This window comes from Myotis myotis, unplaced genomic scaffold, assembly GCF_014108235.1.
Source record: "Myotis myotis isolate mMyoMyo1 unplaced genomic scaffold, mMyoMyo1.p scaffold_m19_p_13, whole genome shotgun sequence".
Lineage (NCBI taxonomy): Eukaryota > Metazoa > Chordata > Mammalia > Chiroptera > Vespertilionidae > Myotis > Myotis myotis.
The window spans coordinates 22,693,136-22,717,625 of NW_023416317.1; the positions used below are offsets into that span (position 1 = coordinate 22,693,136).

Here is a 24,490-nt window from a genome sequence, read left to right on the forward strand (position 1 = left end):
GACCACTGAGGGCAAGGCCTGTATTTTTTAAATCACTATTGTATTCCAAGGGTCTAGCACAGGGTCTAGCACACAGTAGGTCATCTGTAAATAGTATGGGAAGGAAGGAAAGAAAAAAGAAATGGAGGGATGGAGGGAGGAAGGAAGGATGGATGCATGGAATGAAAAGATTGATTTCCTTGGCTATGAATGTTCTTCCCAAGGTGGGAAGCCATGACTTTCAGTGCACGATCTCTAGGGGGCAGGAGGTGACACTCACTTTGTTCATTTCAAATTTCTGGGAACTTATTATGTAACAAATGCCATACAGACCTTTCTCAGCCTCAGTTTCTTCATCTGGAAAGTGGGAAAAGCAGCACCCCCTGCAAAATTGTTGTATTGGAAGAGATGCTGTTGATATGTATGAAAGTGCTGAGCCCCCAAAGGGGTGTTCCATAGATGACCTTGAGCCCAGCCATGCTCCCAAATACAGCCAACTCTCCTAGATTCTCTGTGCCTTAGTCTTCTGTTCATCAGCTTCCAGATTTGGGCATGGACACATCCCTAGAATGGTGCAGGGAGAACTGACTCCCTTCTGCCTCCAGGTGTATGTCCTTAGAGGCTTAACTTAGCTATACCTGGAGATGGCCATACCAGAAGCCTGGTCAGGAACCTTATAAAAGTGATCATGGCTCATCTGCTTGGACATGCAAAACTAGACCCATTCTAGAAGTGGCCCAGGACTTAGTCCAACCTGGTGGTTCAGGAGGCAGGTGACCCCAATGAGGGCTTATTGCCTCCTACAAGTCAAAACCTTCTGGGCAAGTCTTTTCTTGCATTGGACTCCAACCAGTCTCCCTGGTGGGCAGAGGAGACACCTTAGCTGCCCTTAGGCACAAAGTAAAAGCCAAAACATTAGAAGCTCTGGGGCCCAAGCTGGCCTCTGATGTTCCTCTAAGGACTGAAGGAATGAGGAATAACCATGGCTAAAATAGGTGGCTCCCTCAATTCTGGGTCTCCCATGGTTGCTGGTAGGCTCCCTGCCCTTCCATACTTCTTTCCTCACAGCTGGGGCCATTTGGACCCACTTGCAAACTTAAGGCTTCAGACTCTGGGCTCACCTAACTGGGAGGGTATTCAAAGATCCCATGTGGCTCAGGGGGCTTATGTCATCCAGGCAAATAGGTCCCAACTCTAGGGACTGGCTACCTTGTCCCTAACTCCCACCCATACCCCAGTTCCTTCGGGGCTGAGACCCAAGTTCTTGCCTGTATTCCTACTCCTACCCAGACCCAAAGCATGGTCCAGGCTTTGTCCCAAGTCCCTCTCAAGTCCATTTCCTTCTGTTCATTTCTGGGTGATTGCACTAGCCTCCTAGTTGTTCTCCCTACTGTCCCCAGCCTCCTACAACTCATTCTCCACACACCAACAAGATTGATATCCCTAAAACATTAATTAGATCATGCCAATTTTCTGCTTAAAATCTTCCAGTGGCTTCTAGCACATTCAGAACTAAATCCAAAGTCATTGGGATCTACAAGGCCAGACCCAGGTGCTCTGGCCCTGCTGCTCCTCCTGCCTCCTTCCTCTTCTACATCTTTATCTTCCAACTCTCTGCTCCAGCCACATTAGACCTCAGAATGCTGCCACATGCCATGCCTGGACCCCAGAACAGAGCATGTCTTTTTGCTGCAGTTACAGATGGGTAGGGGCTGCTGGGACCTTCCTAAACATGAAGATAACACAGATGCGAGCTGAGGAATGAAAAGACCTTATTTGAGCACCAGGATATAGTCATACCCTTTTCTTTTCCTGTTAGGTTAGCCAAAGCATAATTTTTTCTTAGGCTAACTTGACTTGGCACTTACATTACTTACTTTTGAAGGGAGTCCCAATTAATTCGACTGGCCAACCTTTTTCAACTGACCCTATCCCCTTTTCTGTTCTTACAATGTCCCACTTCAGGGCTTTTGCCTATACTGTTCCCTCTGTCTGGAGTGCTTTCCCCAGATGGTACATGTCTCACTCCCTAACCTCTTGAGGTCCTTGCTCAAATGTCACCTCCTTGGAGAGGCCTGCCCTGATAACCTCATCAAAAATAACAAGCCTACCCCTTTACTCTGTGTTATTATTTAAATAACACCTTTATTTACCATGACTGTTACATATTTACCTGTCTGTCTCTCTCCGCTAAACTTTAAACTTCACAAGGGCACAGATTGTATTAGGGTGACCAGCTATTTTGGTTTGCCTGAGACTGAGGCGTGTTCTGGGATGCAGGACTTCTAGTGCTAAAACTAGGAATGTCCTGGGCAAACCAGGGCATGTTGATCACCCTATACTGCCTTGTTTGTTCACCATAACCCCCCCTGCCCACATTAGTGCTGGCACATGGTAGATGCTCAGCACACAGTTGAGTGGGTAAATGAGTGCAGGCCCTTCCCAGGTAGTACCCTGCAGTGTTTATGTGCACTATTTCATTTCATCCTCACAGCCAACCGGTTATGCCCATTTTACAGATGAGGAAGGAGCCTGAGGCTTGGTCAGCTTGCCCAGGCTGCACAGCTGGGAAGGCAGGACTGGAACCCAGCTCTGCCAGGCTCCAGAAGTCAAACCCTTAATTGTTCTACAATGCATGCTTCCCAGTTACTGCCTGCTCTGCTCACACCAACTGAGCTTTAGCTCCTGTTGCCTGGGCCCAGAGAAGCCCATTCCCTGCTTTGCCCCACCCAAGTGGGTGAGAACTGGCCCAAGGGCAGATTGTTCCTGACAGGTTGGTGGTGAGAGAAGAGGGAGAGTGGGAAGTTCAGGGGCTGGACTAAGGCTGGAACCTCAGAGTGTGGTGGTCATTGTCCCTGAGCTGTGTATCCCCAGGGACCCTCTAGTCCAGGCTCCACTGGCTCCAGGTCTCCTTGAAGGCTTGTCAATCACAGTGGCATTCTCAGCTGGCCCTAACCCCTGCACTGAGAATCCTGTATTCTGCTCGCTCACAGAGGTCTAACCTAAAATACCCTACCCTCCCTAGTTCAGGGAAGGGTGTCTCTCTGCCATTCTAGACCCACCACTACCCCCTGTCCTGCCCCTCCTGGTCAGAACAAGAGGAACAACACTGGGGGGAGGAGCAGTGCTTCCTGGGCAAATTTAACTCTCATTTGATCCCGACAATCAACCTTGCAACAGATGGTCCTTTTTTATCCCCATTTCATGGATCAGGAAACTGAGGCCCAGAGAAGTGAAGTCACTTGCCAAAGGTGACAAAGCTCATAAAGGGCTTCTGAGACATATTCAGGGCTGTCTCCCAAGCTTCATCTTCAGGGTGATGATGGAGATGATCAAGTCACTGGTGTTTATTATGCCAGGCACTTCACATGCATTATTTCTCATTTCAACCCACCTTGAATGGTAGGTATAACTGTCTCCATTTTACAGAAAGTTGGACAGCACAGGAGTAAAGTGATTGACCAAGGTCACACGGCACAGATGATTTCTAAAGGGACCTATCTCATCCTCCCTCTGTCCTTCATTCTTACCAACCCACTTACGTACCTATTTAACAACCAACATTTATTGAGTATCAATGATGTGCAAGGCACTGCCCACCCTGCCAACACCGCTCGAGCTCTGACAGGAGGAAGTCCTGGGCTCAGGAGACACCCTGGCTCCTGTCCCACAGCAGCTGGAAATCCATTCCTGAAATCCATTCCTGAGAGGCTGCCTGGGTTCCAAACTGGGATCCCGTGGGTCTGATTAGCCATCTACTTGGGAGTCTCTCGCTGGGGAATTCTCTGCACGTTTCATTCTGGGATTTCAGCTGCTCTGCCCCCTGCCTGGCCACCAACGAGCTGTTTTTCATTAGTGGGGTGGGAGAAGGGTCGCGGGAGGTTTTAATAATTCCATTGTTGGCAATTTCCATGGAGGCAGAAAAGACTCGTTGGCTGGCCTCCAAACACCTCCCTGAAAAATACTTCCAAAAAAGTAAAACCAAACTGCTGGACTGGCCCACTGCAGCCCAGGCAGACGCTGGAGCTGCTCACAAAGAAGTGCAGGAACCAGTGCATCACCATCAGTCCCCAGCACAGAGCACAAGGAAAATGGGGATCCCTTTCTCTTCTGGATGGAAACACCTAAGATGCTCCCCTAGGAGTGAGTCATAAGCCCAGCGTCTATTTTCTCTGCCACCTTTTCACTGTGTGACCTTGAGCAGCTCGTTACTAGACCTTTCTGAGCCCAACTCCGCCCTGTGAAAAGAGGCAACTGGAGGAATTCTCTAGGTCTGAAGCATTAGTGATGTGTGCTGGCGCTGATGGTGTGTCAGTTCTGCGGACTGAAGATGGGAAGGGTGCAGAGAAACTTCGGCAGTCTTTAAAGCAGCGGTTCTCAACCTTCTGGCCCTTTAAATACAGTTCCTCATGTTGTGACCCAACCATAAAATTATTTTCGTTGCTACTTCATAACTGTAATGTTGCTACTGTTATGAATCGTAATGTAAATATCTGATATGCAGGATGATCTTAGGCGACCCCTGTGAAAGGGTCGTTCAACCACCAAAGGGGTCGCGACCCACAGGTTGAGAACCGCTGCTCTAAAGAGACCAGAGGCTTTCTGGGAGGGAGAGACCTGACTGCTCTGCAGGTCATGGAGGGTATGAGCTGGATCCTCCTCGTTGCCTGGTCACCATCTGCCTCCCCACAGGCACACAGCTTCCCCAGCTGCCTTTCCGTGAGAGGAACGGACAGGCTGGGGGTCTGCACAACGGTGAGGATCCTCAGCATCTCCCCGCCTTTATCACCACAGTCATTCCAAGGCTGCTGGCTCTGGCAGGGTCTCTGGCATTCTTAGCTTTCCACACCCACCTACTATAGCCACTACCCCCTTCCGCCTTGGTTAATTCCTCACCACCTGTCCCCAGGTTGCCCTACTCTGGACTGTCTTCACTCACCAGCCAGGCTGATTTTGCTCATCCCAGCTCTGACCCTGTCCTGCCAACCCTGCTGCAGGGCTCCCACAGCCCTAATTCCCAGCTACAGCAGAATTGGGGCAATGACCCATTGCATCACCTCTCTTCTCGTAAAACTTCACTTCCAAATGCAGGAAAATCCCCTTACACGTTAGAGGCCCTCAACAGAATACAGCCTTCACTGATAGCCCTGGAAAATGCCCCAGCAGGTTGGTAAAAGAGGCAATTTCCTGTGCAGACCTGGGTTTGAGCCCAGCTCCTCACATTCTGTACGGACTCCTTCATGGCTCTGAGCCTCGGTTTCCTCAGCCATGAAATGGGGATGAGGACGTGTCCATTGCACTGTTGTTGGGAGGATAAGATAAGGATGAGACAGAAGGTCTGGCACAGAGCCTGGCCTGGAGCAGAGCCTGGGCAGAGCTGACTCGATGGGAACCCTCTGTGATAGGCGCTGGGTGAGGGCTTGTTTTGAGTCCTGTTTGGCCTCAGCTAGGGATATAGAGGAGGGGGGAGGGGAGAAGAGGGAGGCAGAGGCATGGGGCAAGAGGCCAGGAGACTGAGGAGGCTGGGTAGCCACTGTCATCTCTGCCACCACAGGGGCAGTGTCTGCTTTTTAAACTTACGATGTGCCAGGCCTTGAGTGAAGGGCTTCTTGTAGCTGTTGAAATTGAGGCTCAGAGTGGTGAGGTCACTGGCTGGTGGGTGACAGACATGGCAGTGCCTTCATCCCTGAGCTTTGCACTGAGTCAGGGCACAGGAGGGGAGCAGTGGGGTGACAAAAGGGAGAAGAGGAGGCAGGTGATGGTTTTACGTCCTCTCCTGTGGGCGGTTGCTAAAGGGAAGTGGGGGTCACACCTGCCACAGCCTCCCCTGGCCTGGCAGGCCTGCAGCAGGCTCCTCTCCAGCCAGTGGGTCCTGCTCCCTTTGCCCCTCGATTGTCTCCTCATGAAGGCTTTATAGAACAGGCCTTTGTGAATTACAGCAAAGAAACCAAATTTACTCTGCCTTTCTCCGTATTTTTTCCAGAGATGTGGGTGCGGGTGGGCAGAGCCTTGCGCATCCTTCCTGCTCATTCTGCAGAGAATCACAAAGACAGGCTGAGCACCAGCTGACATGGTCTACTGGGTGGCTTAAGGAAAGGGCTTCCCTATCTGGCCCAAAGGCTGGCCCTTCAGCCCGGACTCTGCTCCTAGGGGTATGGAGGTGCAGGGGCAGGAACCAAACCTGAGGCACCTCCCCCTGGTTAGCCTCCTTCAATCCTACTTGCACCATATCATTTCCCAGTCCAGGAACCTTCCATGGGTGCCCACTGATCAAGCGTGCAGGATATGGTTGCGCAGACATGGGTTCAAATCTTCCTCTGCTACTTACTACCCGCGCAGCTCAGTTTTTTAAATCTTTAAAATGGGAATTTCATCACCAACTGCCCAGAACTGTTGTAAGGACTGAATGAGGTGACAATCCCTTTTTCACATAGCAGTCAGATGGGGCTGTGTATGTGTCGCACCCTGCCCAAGACCCTCAATGTCAGGATCAAACCCAAACTCCATACCATGACCTACAAAGCCGTACGTGATCTGGGCTCTCACTGCTTCTGCCTGGTCCACCTCTCACCACCTCCATCCCTTTTTAAAGGGCCCCAACAACTCCAACATTAACTGGGACTCACCCTCCCCTCCCCTGATGCCTGCTGTGAGTCCTAAAGCCCTGTCAGCTGGCCCGTGTCCCCTCTTGGAAACGTGTCCTCCATTTTGCCCTTGTTCATGGGATGCCTGTCTGACTTTCTCCTTGTGGGCCTCCAGGCTCTTCCCTCCAAACCATTCTCCTCACTAATGCCACAGGATCTTCCAAGTGGCCAATCCGATCATATTACTTCCCAGCTTAAAACTGTTCAGCCCTTTGCTTGGCTCAGCCACCTCTCCAGCTGAGCACTCGCCACCCCTGCCTGGAGCCTCTGGGCTGCTGGCCGGTGGTGGCCTCCACACTGCTTAAGCTGTGCCTGTGCCTGGAGCAACCTCCCCACCTCCTACCTCCTTTCCCAGCTGGCTAGCTCTTATTTATCCTTCCACTCGGCTGGCTACCGTGTGCAGCCCTCTCAAGGTTGTTCCCTGGCTGCCCAACAAAGTGCCTGCCCCTGGCCTGGTGCTCATGTTGCTTCTTGTTTACTGATCTCCCTGCTAGACTAAGCACTCTGGGACTGTGAGGCTGCTGTTGTCTTGGTTAAGATGGGTGCTGGCTGGGTGCCCTTGGGCAGGTCACTGTATGTTGCAGAGCCTCAGTTTCCTAGTGCATGAGAGGCCTGGTGCATGAATTCGTGCACCAGTGGGGTCTGGACAGCCTGCTTCAATTGGGGCCGCTTGGGGCTGGGCCGGCTGGAGGGAGGGGACATGGGCGGTTGGCTGGCCAGCCTCGCCCCTGATTGGGGTGAGGGAGTCAACTGGGGCCTCAGTGGGCATCAAAGCAACCAGTCGTTCTGGCCGTTTGACTTTCATATGGGAATAGTAACAGCCAGAGGGATGGTGTAGTAACTAAGCCCCACAGAGCACTGAGAACAGTGCCTAAGTCAATGGCATTGTGCTCAGTCAGCAGCATTCTGCTTCAGAAACTTATGCCAGAAGGAACTCAGGGGTCTGTGGCCAGCAGGTGCATCGGGCTGCCAGGGACTCCTGGAATGCTGGACCTTTACCTGAAGAGGGCTGAGCCAACGAGGCCGGTAGATCACCTTGGACTTTCTGCGCCTTTCTCCTCAGGAAGAAGCCTCTATTTGTTTCCATTGATATTTAAAAATATGTCTTATTTGCTTTGAGGGAAATGTCTTTTCAGGTTCATGTTTTCTGCCCTTCTGTTCTCTCTTCTGACCTTTGAGCCTGTTTTCTGACTTTACCTCCTGCCTTTGTTTGCATGTGCCTTTTTGAAGCCAACCTTTTGCACCCAACTTTTGTATTTGAGCTCAGACTCCCTGGCATCCTCTGGGTCTCAGGGCTACCTGGTAGGGGAGGGGCAATGACGTGTCCTGTTATGCCACACCATCCATGTCAGGGGGAAAGGAGGGAAGTGCCAGCCCCAGGTGCACACATGCTAGTGCCTTCATGTGAGCATGGGGGCACAGAGAGGGCACGCCACAGCTGGGAAAAGGCAGGGCTGGCAGCTCCCGAGCCAGTGTCATGTGCACTCACCTCTGCTGTCTCTCATTCAAAGCCTGCCGAGCCACCTGGATGGCCACAGTCCACTAGGGACAGAATAAGGTCATGGGTATAAATAAAATGATCCACTAGAAAAGAAACAGCAGCCCTCTGAATTTATATCTGCCAGTAAGTGAATGAACAAGCAAGGGAAAGAACAGCAAGTTGCCAGATTTCGTTGACTCTAAGTCGAATCCTATGTTCCACCATGATTTTTCGTACCACTAGGAAAGATAGAGTGCTTCCAGCAAAACTGTGACTTGTCATCAGCTCCCACCTATATCCTGACCTCAGGAATGTGAAATGTGGGAAAAAAATGTACATCCAGAATCGACAAAACAGGATATTAACAGAGGTGACATGAGGCACATGTGGGGAGAAGAAAATTAGTTATTTTACTATAGATCCGTCTGTATCATTCCTTTGTTTCAACAAGCATGCGACATAAATTTGCAGTTTCAAAAGGAAAATAGGGTTTGCCAAATGGTTGTTGCCTGGCTGCCTTTTTGGCCACCTCATGGGTTGGCAGCTCTGGGGTGCCTGGCTTGGGGAGAAGGCTGGGGACTTGCGGGGTGAGACAGGTAAGTGTCAGGTGTGCTCTTTCCAGAGCTCAGCTCTATATGGGTTTAGTCAACAGAAATTTCCCTTTATTAAGTCCTGGTTCCTAAACGAGGTGTCCTCAAGATAAAAAATACTCAGAGGACGACAAACAATGCAACAAAGCCCAATTTCCAAGAGGGCTGCACGCCAGCGAGCTCTTCCTCCTGCGCCTTCCTCAGCTTTCTCCTGCCTCAAACCCTTGTGCTGCGACCTGGTGTTAGACAATTTATAGACCCACCTCTCTGCTGCCTTCTCCCCAGCTAGACTGTAAATGGAAGGAGACTAGAAACTGCATTTGCGTCATTTAGGCTGCACCTCTTGCCCACTCTCTTTCTCTCCACCGCACCCCCACAGAGAGGTGGGGTGAGCATGAGGTTCCTGGGAAACCTCCCACAATCATTCCTCCCCTGCCTTGCAGATAGCAGGTCAGGTGTGATGTTGAGTCAGGACACTGCTTTCTCCTTCACAGATGCACAGAACAGAACCCGCCAGCCCCTCACCTCCCATCCTAGGCCCTAAGATACAAGAGTAAACAATATAGTAAGCTTCCTGCACTCAAGGAGGTGATTGTCTCGTGTAGAGGGAGGCAGACAACAAACAAGGGAATAAATACTGAAAAGAATGTCAATTGTGATAAATTCTATTAAAAAACAAGTGCCGTGACAGAAGAAGCTCCTTTAAATAGCCCAAGTGGGGAAATACCATTTAGCTCGATGAGAAGGAAGCTATCTTGTAAGGAGAAAGAGAAAACGCATTCTAGATGGGGAAACAGCACACACGAAGGCCCCGAGGCAGGAAAGAGGCGGATGAGTTTGTGGACTGGAAAGGAGGCCAGTAAGCTAGAGAAGAGAGAGTGAGAAAAGAGGGGTAGGTGGGGGACCAGACCATGAAGTGCTCACAGGCTATGGGAAGGAGTCTGGATCCTGTACATCATGGGGAGGTCTATCGGGTTTTAAACAGAGAGCATCACAGTCTGACTTATATTGTTAAAAGGATCCACCTGGCCCCTTAGGGAGAACACATGATTGGGGTGGAGTGGGGGGGACAGGATATGGAGAACCAACGAGGAAGTTCATTCTTTCATTTATTCATTGTGTTTATCAAAAAACATTCTAATGAAATCTCCAAAAAATACAAAAATGAAAACAAACCAAGCTCATCAGCTGGGGCATGATGCCAGAGGTCTGGGGTCTGCAGCCTGGAAGCTTACAATAAAGGGAGAGGCAGGAAGGCTTCCTGAAGAAAACACCATTTAAGGGGGGCTTGGAAGAATGGCTAAAGGGTGTGTTGGGGTTGGGCACAGCTTGGGTAAAGGCTCAGAGGTGGGGAAAGGGCAGAGCTCAACTCCAATTTCTATTGAATGGCCAAATTCTTGACTAAGTGGATGAAGTAATTAACTGAGGAAGATGAATCGTGGAGGAGATGTGGAAGGATAGGTAGGGGCTACATCTCAGATGTACTGAATGCAGGCCGAGGAGACTGGGCCTATCTGCTTGGCAATGGGGAGCAGTGGAGACCTTGACCAGAAAGGGGCAAGCCAGATGACATTCTTAGAATGGTCCCCTGCTGGCCATGGGGGGTCCATGGAGAAGGCTGGGGCAAGATTCAGGGAGAGAGGGAAAGGGCAGGGCCCGGCTCCCCCTCCCATTCTAATTCCATGATTAATAATAAACAGCTGATACTTCATTGAGCTTCCTGTGTCAGGCACTGTTCTAAATCCTAAGTTCTTTACATCTATTAAGTTATTTAATTCGTACAAGAAGTTGGTACTATTATTTACTTCACTTTTGCAGGTGAGGAGACTGAAGCACAGAGAGGTTACGTCACTTGTTCAAGGTCACAGGGCTAAGAAGTGCTAGGCTTAAAATCAAAGTCTAGGGTTTGCTCTTAACCACTACCTGTGCTGTCTGCTCCATCTATGATTCCTCAGTTCGGCAATCTGTGATTTTGTCTCCCTGGCAGAAACAATCTCCATCTATAGTATGTCCCCGGCTGCCATTTGAAGTTACAAGACTATGACTCATAGTATATGAACGGATGGGCTCCCACTCATGGCGCCATTGTTAACCTGGGGGACCAGGAGTGAGTCCCAGGATTTCTCCGAGGGACCTGTGTCCCCATCTGTAAAGTGAGGATAAGAATGCCTTCTTCACAGGATGGACATGAGATGGACATGTTTCTGGTCAGGTGATAATCACAGCAGTGACCAGGAATTGGACAGGAGTTACACAGAGCCTTTCACTCGCATCTTGCATAATCTCCACATGGCTACAGTCATTTCCCCCATATAGAGGTAAAGCAGCTGAGGCAGAAAGGAACAATAACTCACCTACAGGTATTTGAACTATAGTTCCCTCTATTGTGCCTGGTAGGTGCTTAAGAAATGTAAGTCCTCTCTCCCCAAAATATGGACCTAGTGTACCTCCAACTTAATGAGGGTTAGTTACCCAGTGTCTTTTAGGGATTAAAGATGAAGAGCAAGGACATGGTTGATTCCTGGGCCCAGGCCTGTCGTTGCCAAGGGGTCAGCTTAAGGGTGTCCTAAACTTGTCCCTGTGCCCCTGTGGGCAGTTGTGCTGGGGACACAGGCTGGGTATGAATGGCCCTGTTCCTGGCTTAAGGTCTGGCTCAAGACCTTGCCCTTTCTCCTGGAGGGTTGGGTGGTATGTGAGCAGAGGGGGGGAGGGCAGGAGTAGTCAACACCATGGACAGAGTCCCAGTCTTCTGGGCTCTCCCTGGGCAACCTTGGGCAGCTCTGCTCTGGGCCTCAATCTCCCTGTGAGTTCAGCTCTTCTCAGAGACCAGTCTCCTCCTCTGTAAGTGGGTCCCTTCACAGTTGTGGGGGTGCAGGAACACTTGCGCATAGAGAGCCGAGCATGGAATGTGCTCCGTTAACGACGGCTGTTATTCCAGGTTGCCTTGGAGGCTGTAGTGCGGCTTGGGGGAGATTGTGGTGTAAAGGCTTGTTGGCCCCTTTCCAATGCCAGCATTTGCATTCATGTTTCGCTGCTGCAGTCCCACTGTAGAGGTCTGACTCTGGAGTTCAGAGAGACTTCCTGGAGAAGGTTCCCAGGGCAAGGGAAGTTATTGGAATTCCCTTCCCCTGAGGCCATTGGAGCAGATTCAGGTCTCTGAGGGGGCAGAGAAACACCCAGAAACAGCCCTGGACCCCAATACCCAGCCACACTTAGTTCTGTTGTCTGAGCATAGGGGTAGCCAAGGCCACAGACTCTGTCCTACACTGGCCCCATTTTATAGATGAAGAAACTGAGGCCCTAGGGGGTCCAGTTGGTGAGGATCCCAGTCACGGCCATGGAAGTTATTCATGGTCCAGCCCCCAGCTGGATGTCTGCTATCAGCTGCCACCTTCTTCTGGGGCTGCCTGGGCTCCCCAGTGAGAGGTGTTTCTGGAGCTGATTCACGTCTGGGTCAGCGAGGAGCCTGGCACATGGCCGGCACACACCAAGTCCTTAGCTGGTATTGGTTTTATTGATTTACATTCTCTCCCTTTTTCAAGATCCTCTGAGTTTAGAAACCTAAAATTTGCTGGAGGTGGGAATGGGGAAAAGGGCCGAATTTTAATCTGAAGTAAGTCACATAAATTGATAAATTTAAAGTGGCTTAGAGAGCTCTTAATCTCCTGTCTTTAGATAGTTGCTAGGAAAAACTGGGTTTAACAACCCTTGCATTGCAAATATATATGACATCTTGGACACTGTCTTGCCCTGCCAGGCTACCCTTTGCCAGCCTGCAGTGCCTATGCCCTAGCTGCTGGGCTGTGTACCTTCCATCTACCTCCTTCTCTGAAGAACCACCCTGGGATGAACTGCAACTGCTGCTGGGTCAGGCTTGCTCCTAGATCCACACGGAAGTGTACACACACTCAGCTGTGAGCTCCTTACCGTATCCCTTCCTATTACTGATGATCAATAATACCAGAGCAATTTTGAATCTTAGACATTTAAAGTGCCTGGAGGCCCTTTTTTGGCCCCAAAGTCCTTATTTCAAAGATGGGAAAGAGATGTCCAAAAGGGACTGTCACAGGCCCAAGGTCACTGCCAGTGTTTGTCAAGGCCAGGTTGTGCACCTAGGTCTCTGCTCCTCAACGCCTTCCCCAATCCATTTTTGTGGCCCTGGCACTGCCTGGTGGCTGGACCAGCTGGCCAGCCGGAGCTTTTGCTCTCTTCAGGAGGGAGTTTTGCTGTGTCAACTCTGCAGCAGCCACTGAGAAGGCACTTGGAGGCCAGGAAGTGCTGGCTGGTAGGCTTATGCAGTGGTTGGTTGGCTCAGCTGACCTTGGGCACAGCCCAGCCCAGCCCAGCCCCTTTCCCTGTACTGTGGTAAATAGGGAGAGACATGAAGAAAGAAGGAAACCACATCTGGCTGCAGCTTCTAGAAACCAACCCTCCCTTGTCAAGAACCCCCTTCTCATAAGAATCACAGAGTCCTGATGGGCAAGGAGGCAACATCAAGCTGGTGCCTGGACATTGGGATGTGGTTCTAGCACTGGGGAGAGGCAGCTGTGTGACCTTGGACAAACCAAGATGCATTTTGGGCCTCAGCTGCCCCATCTGTAAAATGAGTGTGGTCTGTATTGTTATTATTTTACTGAGCCAAGTGTCTATTTTAGCTACCATTTATTGAACTAGAAGAGACTCGTTAGAAGTTCATCAAATAATAATTGCCTACACTTTTTCCAAGCACTTCCCTAAGCACTTTAATTTTATTTAATTCCCATAGCCATCCTATGAATTGGATACTTTTGTTATCTCTATTTTTACAGATGGTGGAACTAAGGCACAGAGAAGTTAAGAAACTTGTACAAGGTCACACAGCAAGGAAGCGGTGGAGCAGAATTGGAATCCTAGAGTTTATGCTTTAAACTCCTCTCTGTACTATCATCTTTGCTGTTTGTTTTGAGCTGAGAATTATTAAGCACCTACTCCATAAAGGCACTCGGCTGGGCACGTGAGACCACATAAATGTGCTGTCTTCTCATAACAACCCTAGGAGGTGGGTATTCTCATGCCCATTGTTTCAGAACAGGGCACAAAGGCTCCTGTGAGGTACACAGAAATACCTAAGGTCTCACCATGATTGAGCTTGGGAGGCAGATGGGAGAATGGCTTGTTCCCACCAGCCTGGAAGACCTGTTCTAAATTCTTTATAGGTTTTATCTTACTTACCATATTTCACTGAATCTGAGATGCATCCATTGTAAGATGCATCACTACTCTATGTGTACTTAAGACAAAGGCATGGCTGGTCTACTGTGACTTGCCAGTTGTAACAGGCACCCTGTTTCAGAGATACCAAAACATGCATCTGGGAATCCACACAATTCAGCTTTAACCACAACAACCCTACAGGGCAGGCACTATTACCATCCCCATTTAGCAGCTGAGGGAACCGAGGCTTGAAGATGAAGGACGCATAGCTGGCCAGCCCCGAGACCTCGGGTTTGACCCTGGGCAGACTTGGTCTGGAACCACCATGCTACGTCACAGCTGAGTCAGGCCACGTGGGTTGTGTGCCCTGCTCACGGGCACAGATTAAAATGCTGAGAAGACTGTTAGCCAGAGCTCAGCACCCCTTGCTCCCAATGAGCTTGTGGCCCTCACCCAACACAGAACCTCAGGCAGGCTGGAGGACACCCCCCGAAAGGCTTCCCAAGTATGCCCCACCCCTCCACAGCCTCAACAGAAAACTGACAGCTTAGCTCCCTGAGCCAGCCCAGTGAGGCAGGGGTTTGAGGAGCCAGGCTGGAAAAGCTCCTCTGGATGATGCTCCCCATGGCTCCTGCAAAGTCGCCCCTGGGGCGGCCTGGCATGGCCCAGAGGAGCAGCCCAAGCCAGCATGGAGAACGCCACCACTTTATAGGAAGCTGCTCAGGTTGGCATGGGAGCCCCAGAGAGACCTGCTTCCTTTCTTCCAGGCTTTGTGGCCTTTGGACCCTAACCACCCATTCCCAGGTTCCTCCCACAGGCTCCTCCAACCCCTGTTCCAGCACAGCATGGCCTCTCAGCATCTTTGCAAAAATCCAGTCCTCCCCCTTGGACTAGGATGGCCTGTTCTGAGGGCCTCTCCCCGGAAGCAGGACAGAAGCTTGACATATTTCGAACGTCTGGGATGACTGGGGTTCCATTTGTGACAGGTTTCTATCCATCACATCACATCACACATACTACTTTGTGAGGCAGGTTTTCTCAACCCCACTTTGTCAGGACGCCAAGCCATGAGAGGCAAAGCTGCTGGCTTAAGGTCACACAGCAGTAAACATTGGCATTGGGATTTTAATTCGTTGCATTTCTGGTGGCATGAGAGGAGTCCACCTAAATACTGATCTCTGGACAAGCCCTGAGCCAAGTGCTTCCTCTGGTTACTTCACCAAAACCTCACACAACAAATAGTATAATAACAATAATAACGACAACACGATTATTACCCCAATTTTACAAATGAGGAAACACCCTCTGATCCTTTAACTGGACCATAACCCCAGGCTAGGCACTTGACCTAAATCCCGTTTGTCTCTCAGAACAACTAGGAAGGTGCGTACTAATGTGACCCTCATTTTATGGAGAAGTAAACTGAGGTTAAGTCGCTAGTTCAACAATACACAACTCTTCAATGGTAAAGTCACTTATTAGGTAGGATGTGGCCTGCAATTAGCAATGACTGTACCACATGTTAAATGAAAAAATGTTTGCAAAGTGCTTGAGGATGGGCACATTTTAGCTCTTAGTAACGGGTACTATGATTAACACTTTAGAACTTGGCAATTACTCCACAAGTTTGGCGTTGCTGTCCCCTTTCTCCAGGTGAGGACACTGAGGTTCACAGAGAGTGAGTGACAGATTTAAAGGACTGTGGTCTCTCAACCTTCTGCTGTGCAGCCCCCTCACACCTCCAAACTCCCCTGCCCACCTCCAGCTCTTCTCTTTGTGTCAACACAGAGTTTGCTGGAGTTCCTGCCCATAAGTCCTGGCTATGGGCAGCCCCAGCCAGCTCCAAAAAGGTGAAAAAAAGAAAGATCACCAGACTCCTGGGTTCAAATCCCAGAGCTGTCCCTCACTTGCTGTATGACTTGGGCATATTCTTAACTTCTCTGACCTTGGTTTCTTTATCTGTAAAATGGGAGATAGTGAGGACTTACTAGCAGTAAATAAATATTAGTGACTATAGTGGGTTGAATATCTTCTCCCCTCAAATTCATGTCCACCTGGAACCTCAAAATGTGCTCTTATTTAGAAAAAGGTTTTTTGTAGATGTATTTAGTTAAAGATCTGGAGATGAAATTATCCTGGATTTAGGGTGATTATATCTAATGACTGATGTCTTTATAAAAAAAAAAGGAGAGGACATAGAGACACGCCGAGAAGAAGGTGATGTAAGGATGGACGCAGAGATTGAAGTGATGCAGCTACAAGCCAAGGAATGCCAAGGAGTGCTGGCCACGATCAGAAGCTGGCAGAAGAAGGGGTGGGCTCTCCTTCAGGACCTCCAGAAGGAACCAGCCCTGCCAACACCTTGATTTCAGACTTCCAGCCTCCAGAACTGTGAGAGAATTAAGATTTGCTGTGTTAAGCCACCCAATTAGTGGTAATTTGTTAAGGCAACTGTAGGAAACAAACACAGTGGCTGTAACTGCTATTGCAGACTTGCATTGTCTCAGCCCCTTCACCCTAGAGCCAGATGGCAGGAGGCTCACTGAAGACACACGAGGTGGGCAGGATCACTGCCGCCTCTTTCAAAGGGAAATCATGAGACCAGGGAGCTGACACGACTTGCCTAAGGTCACCCACAGTAACTGAGCTGGGCCCAGAATCAGCTATTTTGGCCCTCAGGCCAAAAGGCCTTCTCTCCCTACCTGGGGACCTCTTTAGCCTCAGGGACACCAGCCCTGGCCCCCCACCCCCACCTCCATCAGGCCCAGCTACCTTGCCCTCCACTCTGACTCTTCAGAGGTTTCCTGGATTGTGTATGATGCTTCTAAGATCTTTATTTAAAATTTTTTTTTATTGATTTCTGAGAGGAAGGGAGAGAGAGATGGAAACATCAATGATGAGAGAAAAATCATTGATTGGCTGCCTCCTGCACATCCCCACTGGGGATGGAGCCTGCAACCTGAGCATGTGCCATGGCTAGGAATCAAACGGTGACCTCCTGGTTCATAGGTCGATGCTCAACCACTGAGCCACACTGGCCAGGTGATGCTTCTAAGATCTTAATAACGCTCCCTCCTTCCACTGCAGGACTCTCAACCAGAGACCACGGTGAAGCCCTCAGCACACCCAGTAGGTTCTCAGGAGTTGCTTCGGAAAGTGTCACCTATTGTTTATTGTTGTCATAGAGCAGTCCTATGAATTGGGCAGCCTTCTATTTTCCAAATGGAGTGGCATATTTCCATTTTACAGATCAAAAACCAAGGCTTGAAGAGGCAACGTGACTAATCAAGGGCACCCTTAAGTGGCAGAGGTAGCTACTGAACTCACACCTTCTGATTGTCAACCTTGACAACTTCCATTCACTGAGCCATAAATACAGGCCAGAGCTCAGCACGTTATGTCCATGCTTCTCTCATTTGCCCCTCACAACAGCCTGAGAGGTGGGTACTATTATCATACATTTTACTGATGGGTGAACTGAGGCACCACCCTACTGCTGTGAACGCCAGGCCCTTGCCATCTTCTCCATCTACTACCAGCTCTTATAGACATCCAACTGAATCTGTCTGGGAGAACATTCTCCCTATTTTCTTGTTTGAGGCTCCCACTGGAAGGGAGAAATGAATTACTGCAGGTTCACTGTCCTGGCCTTGGAGAAGGCAGGAGACCCAGCCCTGCATCCCACACAGAACTGTGTACTTCAGGTGGGACTAGGGGGGGAAGCCTGTCCACTCTCCCACCCCACCCCCTGCCACAACATGTGTGTGCATGTAGCACCCAGCACCTGCACACCACACAGCTCCTCTAAGGGAGGCCGAGAGGAGCCACATCCTGCACCTCAGGGTCCCCCAGTACTGTCTACCTTGACCCTGCACCTCCTATGTGCCAGTTGCCTCGCACACATGATTTTAAATCTTCCAAACATCCCTGTTTAAATCTATCCCCCTTCTAGGAAAATGAAGGCTAAGATTTGCAGAAGAGGAGTCATTTCCCCACTGTCAAATGCCCGGAAGAGGCTTCACCAGGACCAACCAGAAGGCTCGGTGGGTCTCTTTGGAGCACGCTTTCCAGCCACATTGCTGAGAATATAGCCTTATTTTGGATTTGAAGGTTGACCGGCCGTCAGAAGGGCCTGATTTAGCAATGCAGGGTGAAGCCAAAGCCTAGGGGTGGGATAGAGGACGGAGGGCTAGGGACTTGAGTTTCAGTCTTACTCTGTCACCAACTTGCCAGGCAACCTCAGTTTCTGCAGATGTGGCAGGAGTGGGGGCAGAGCATGATACCCAGGTCACTCCAGCTCTGAAAGCCTATGAGCTCCCTCAAGCCCACTCTCAATCACCTTGGTCGCTGGGGCACCTGTGACAATGTAGCCCTCAAGACCTCCTGAATCAGGGGAGGGGAGCAGAAACCTGGCTCTCACCAGGTGACTCATATGTCCATTGATGCTTGAGATCCACCAGTCTAGAGATTTTCCTTCCTTGATCCCCCTCCTGACCTTGGCCAATAGCGGAAGCAAGATGCTCAGCTGCTCTGGTTCCAGGTTCTGGTGCCAATCCCGCCCCTATGCACAGCCTTCCACAGTGTCCAAGGCTCTCAGACAGCTGTGGGTTGAGGCAGAGCAGGACAGGCATGTCCTGATCACAGGTGAAAAGACTGAGATGCAGAGAGACGAAGTGACTTGCCCAAGGTCACATAGCTAGTCGGGAGCAGAAGCTGGGCCTGGCGTGCTCATCATTTTAACGTGGAGTCAGACATCTGGGGAAAATGAGGGGTGCAAACAGGCAGCTGCTGCTTGCTTCTTGCCTGGGACCTGAGAGAGGTTGGCAAGATTCCCTGTTCTCTAGAGAGCACAATGTGACCTTGGACCTGACCAGGCCTTAGTTTCCCTCTAGCAAACAGACACAGGCCAGGTAACATCAACGTGTACTCATCTGCTTTGGTTTTTTAGGTGCCATCAATTCCATGTAGAAGAGGGGTGGCGGAGTTATCTGGCTGCTTAAGACAGGTCCACATCGGCCCAGGGAGGCTCTGTCGTTACCTACAGGAGACTCTCTAGAGCAGTGGTTCTCAACCTTCTGGCCCTTTAAATACAGTTCCTCATGTTGTGACCCAACCATAAAATTATTTTTGCTACTTCATAACTGTAATGTTGCTACTGTTATGAATTGTAACGTAAATATCTGATATGCAGGATGGTCTTAGGCGACCCCTGTGAAAGGGTTGTTCGACCGCCAAAGGGGTCGCGACCCACAGGTTGAGAACCGCTGCTCTAGAATTCTAGACCCTTTCTTGGATCCTCACCAAAAATAAAAAATAAAAAAAAATCACACATTTTTGACCTGTTGGTTCTCGAGATTTTGGCACCCCAAATTGGAACTGGACTCACACAGGAGGGGAAGTGAGGGTCTAAGATGGGAGGCAGGGAGCCTGACGGACGGCCTGGCTTCCAACTCTGCATGTTCTAGCTGTGTGACCTTGGGTAAGTGTCTACATTTCTCTGTGCTGCTGCTTCATCTGTGCATGAGAATAACAAGGCCAGATGAAGCCCCACTGTAGTGATGTATGCAGAGTAATCTGCTCAGTGAGTCCTTCCTGGGTTATTATTTACCCAATTCCCCGACCCATAATTGTGCTGGGTAGGGAGAAAGGGAGAGGGGGCCGTTGGAGAACAGATAAAGGGGCCCAGCGATTCAGTCTTTCTATAGCATAAGCCACAGGCAGCTTTTCTGACCTGTCTGGAGAGGACTTTGGCGAATGCTAGAGGCATCCGGGGCCCCATCTCTCAGAGATCCCCCACAAGTGTACTGGCTTCCTGGTGCCAGGGAAGGGGGCCTGTGGGGTCCTGGTGGTCTGGGCCATGGGAAGCAGTTGCACCCGCCCCCTCCTGTCTCCTTTCCAACACTGGGCAGCCTTCCCTGCAGAACATCAATAACCCAAGATGGCCTTGCTGAATCCAATCTCAGCTCTCTGGGAATGTGGGCTGGCCCTCCCCTCAGGCTTGTGTAGGGCTGCGGCTGCCACTTGGAGGCCAGTGTCCTTCTGTCCTCACCGGAAGGCCCCTGAAGGGCTAGCCTCTCCCCAGTGCCTGAGGCACCTTTAATTCCACGAGATGCCTGGAGGCTGAGTGGGGGCGTGCATATAGTATCACGCAGAGGTGCTGCATCTGTGTGTGCCCAGGGCCGTCTTCTACATGTGCAACCTACATTCACCTGTGGGCACATTCCAGCATGCCATGTACTTGCCAATGTGCAGACATGCATGCAGCTGGCATTCAGGACCTCACACGTGTGTGTGCTTATAGCTTTCACACTAGGGCCAGCCCTCACATGGACACATACCACACTTGTGGCTGCTGTAGGGCACTACATGTAGGCCGGTTGCCCATGTGCAGCCCACTGCATTCTTATGTTTGTGCTACCTGCATATGTGGGCATGCGTTCTTCACAGGTGTGTGTGCGTGCATGCTGCATTCATGTGCAGGCTGTATTTTGCAGGTGAGCTAGATGGTACATAGGGATGTGAGCTATAGTCCCATATGGTGGGCTGTATCTGTGGGCATGGGTACTCCGTATGAGTGTCTATGATTGGACTATATCGTGCATTACAATGGGCACTCTATTGTATATATGCATCTGTGCAAATCTGTGGATATGAATAGGCCCTGATGAGAATGGGACTGGACATATGAAGGTGGCTAAATAACATTGGCATCTTTCCTGAACCTAGAGCCACAGCCCCAAACCTGCCACTGCCCCTTCAAGGAAGTTAATAGGCGGAAGCCCTGGCAGTCTGTACTCCAAGCCCCCTCCTACTGCACACGTCAAAGGAGAATTTCTCTGGATGGCGCCCGCCACTCCTGGAACTGCCCCAAATATCAGCTCTGCCTCCTCTCAGCGATTTAGAGAGCAATGCAGGTGAGGAGGGAGTCCCTTCTGCACTGGGCCAGGGGTGTGCATCTGCTGGCCGAGTTCGCCTGCTCACTTACCCTTCTGAAGGTCGAGCCAGGCTGGGCCTCTGTGTGGGGACCCTGAGACTCCTGGGGCCCTTGCCTGACTGGGGCTGGCCAGTGCAGAGACCCCTCCCTTCACAACCTGGGCGAGCAGAGGACCAAAGTGGTGTGGAACGGCCACTTGGCTAGTAAGGGGAGGCTGCCCACAGCAGCCCCTCCTCTGGGAGTTCAGAGGTCCCCTGCTGGTTTTCCCAATTTTGACCCTGCAGGGGGCAGGGAAAAGCCCAGGTGCCCAAGTGCTCAGCCAGAGGCCACCCAGGCTGGCTGAGGAACTGGGCTTCCAGTTGGCAGAAAGTGCCAACTCTACCACCCAGCATGACTGCTGCAAAACGGCCTGGCCATCCTACTCGTGTCCCCATCCTGGCCGTCTCAGGGACCTGGTTCCTGCTGCCACATGCCCAGGCTGGCCGGCCAGACCTGGTGGGTCCCAGCACAGGGCAGCCTACCCCACCAAGGGGACCCTCCGTGGGGGGCTCCTGCTGCCTCTTTCCTGGGACCCTGGCTGGGGCAGGCGGGGTACCCAGGTCCAGGAGCTCAGAGGGAAGAGAACCTTGCCCCCACCCGCTCCCCACCACCGGCTGGCCGGCCCTTGCATAACATCCAATGGGGCATTTGCTACCTGGAATCTACTTGAGACCCCAGGCATCCGCCTGTCCGAGGCTCCCCTGCCCGTGTCCCCGGCACTCCAGCCCTCAGCCCCAACACACAGACAGACCCTCAAACTAGTGTCTCTCTCAGCAGCAACTCCCAATGCAGCCTCGGCTGCTGCCAGATAAACAAGCCCAGCTCGCACCCCCCTCCACGCTGCCGCCACCACCACCACCATCAGCGCTGAGAAAAAGCAAATGAAATGAAACAAAATAAAATGGGTGAGGGAGTAAGGGGAGAGCGAAGTGGGGAGCTTTTTATTTTTTATTTTCTCATGCTGGGGGATGCCGGTACTTACTTGGCTACGAAAATCAGCACAAATCCGGCACGGTTTACAGGCGGGCAGCCCCAGAATCGCGGTGCGGCAGCTGGTGCCGCGGCTGAGCCCAGCCAGCGTGCCCGGTCCCTCTGCAGACTGTACCATCCTTCCCGAGCAGGTGGGGGGGCGGGGGGCGGAGGCGCGGCGCTGGCTTCTAGGAGAGCATCGCACCGGCAAAATGCGATCTCGGGGGAGGCAGAGGCCACCCCTGCCGCTGCGCTGCCGGAGGCTGGGGGGAGGGGGCGGAGAACGGGGGAGGGCCTTGGCGAGGGCTTTTCTGCGGGGCGGACCGGGGAGGAGAGTAGGGGGCGGTGTGCGGGGTTGTTGCTTGGACCGAACCACCACGGTGTTGTTTGCGGTTTTAATTCCTCCCGTGGGATCAAGAGGAACTAAAGCTGGCAGAGTCCCAGGAATCAGCCGGCTCCCTCGAAGTAGGAGGGAATGTCAAGGGCATGGTGAGGGTAGGGTTGGGGCTGAGCAGGAGGGAGGGATCCCTCCAGCGGTGGAAGGGGTGGGGTGGTGATAGCAGAGGGGGAAAAAATGGGTCTGAGTCCTCCCCTTCTTTCTGGGGGGCCAACAGTGGCTGGGAAGGGAGTCTGCCCCTCCCTCTTTTCAGTCAGGACTCTCCCATGCCTGGGGGCAAAGGTTACGTGGGAGTTGGAGTGGACTTACACATCTGTGGTTGCAGAGCCTGCAGAGTAGAGCCTGCAGTGAGTTCTCTGCTGCCACCTAAACACTACCTCTGCAACCCAGCCACAGGCCGGCACGCACTCCCACCTGCGGGGGCTGCAGGCCTGGCAGAAGACCCCTTCAAGAAGGCCTGACAGGTGCCCACTGGCAGGGATGTCTGCATATGTCTTGTGCATCTACATAATCCATGGGGACATCTGCGATGAGTTGGGGGCTGGCCATATTGGGGGACAGATGATGTCCAGAGCACCTCAGGGACTCCCAAAGAGGAGTAGAACCCCTCCCACATCTTCCTGCCTCATCTCTGGCAGAGCTGCTGCTCCTTTAATCCAGAATGGTGGGGGCAGCCCCAGGAGCAAGGTTAGGAGGTCACAGTGGGTGGAGGGGCTTCTCTTAGATTTAGAAGCCTCCCACTCCACTGCCCTGCCCCCTCCAGGAGGGGGTGCTCTGCTTGGGAGGAGGGCACTGAAGGTAGAAGGACCTTCAGGGCCAGTGTCTCAGGGCACCTGTCAGTGTGGAGGGGGTGCATGGGGAGGGGGGGAGGGAGAGGGGGCAGCGCTGAGAGTTGCCCCAGGAGGCAGCTCCAGATGGAAGCTGCCTCCTTCCCCTGCCCCCACCCCCTGCCCACTTCTGAGCTGCCTGCCAGAGTGTCCCGAGCTGCCGCTCCATCCCTGGGCTGGCACAGAATATCAATTTGTCTCGTTAAGCTGAAAGTCTGCACTGCACCAAAATGAGAACTGGCTGGGCAGAGGGGCCGCGGGAAGCAGAGAGCTGAGAGCACCACAGCAGGGCCCCTGCCAGCAGGACCACACTGATAACCCCTTACTCTTCATTGCCTCCACCATCACCTCCCCCCCACACTCCCCACCCAAGCCCCACCAAGGGTCCCATTCTATCCCTGGGCCAGATAGAGAGGACTCAATGCAGGGAGGATGCTGAGAAACTAAGGATGCTGAGCACTGGGTGGCCCTGGGTTTCACTGGGCAGGCAAAACAGGTACCTAGCTAGGGTACCAGAGCAGCCCAGGACAGCTCTCAGAAAGCATCCTGCCTCCCACCAACAGCCCAGGACAGGGAGTTCCCACATTAGCCCACTTCTTGGGGGGTACGGGTGGGGGGCCTCTTCCAGGCAGACTTCTAAGTCAGCCCCCATTCCAGGGTAGGGCCAGGCCAGGAGTCCCCTTTTCTCCAAGACCTAGAGGCAGCCTCTGCCCCCCAACATAGGACTAAGTAAAAGTGATCTGAGATGGCTGGAGTGAGGGTGGCAAAGAAGGGCAGAGGATGAAAGGCATATTGCAGCTCATATGTGGTCTGAGCAAATGAGTCTGTGTCCTGAATCCCACCATTATTACTATTACACCATTGGGGGCAACACTTTACCAGATTACAAAACAAATAGCCCCTCAAGGGGCTGGTTCTGAACCACCATTTCAATAATAATTGTCCTTCCCATGTCCAACACAGTTTACAGTTTGCAAAAGGCCACCTGCCTGCAAAACAGTAAATCCCTTGATCCTCATAACAACTACCAGAGTAGCTGCTGAGCACCCAAGTTACAGATGAGGAGGCTATGAGTGGCTTGGAGGTTCGTGGTGGCCAGGACAAGGTTCCTCAGCTAGGAAGGGGTAAGCCAAACCTGTGACCCAAGACAGACTCCAAGCCCAGGGCTCTTTCCGTGTGAAGGTCAGCATGGTGTGGGATGGCTGGGAGCCCTCACACTCATCTACTTGGAAGTCCCGAGTCCTGCCTGCTCACTGGCCTGTTTGTGGTGGGCTGGGCCTTCACCAACAGACACCAAATTCTCAGGAACTCCTGGATTTTGGTTCCCAGAATCAAAGGCTAGAACTGGCACCTGGCTAAGCTTCCATCTCCTTGGCATTCCAGGCCTTGTGTACTTCGGTATCTACACCCTAATTTCGGGATACCCGCCCCCCTAACT

The 24,490-nt window shown here is 51.7% G+C and overlaps 1 protein-coding gene across 6 annotated transcripts in view; it reads right to left on the bottom strand.

The window, feature by feature from the left end:
• The window catches only part of ATP2B2 (ATPase plasma membrane Ca2+ transporting 2), a 367,475-nt gene that overhangs the window by 157,443 nt on the left and 185,542 nt on the right, over positions 1–24,490 (bottom strand). The window contains exon 1 of one of the 6 annotated variants that reach the window (XM_036332174.1): positions 21,842–22,012. The exons of the other annotated variants lie outside the window; for them this stretch is intronic. The gene's annotated coding sequence lies outside the window, so the exon portion shown is untranslated. Of the gene's footprint in view, positions 1–21,841; positions 22,013–24,490 lie in introns of those variants that run through there. 6 annotated transcript variants of the gene reach the window in all.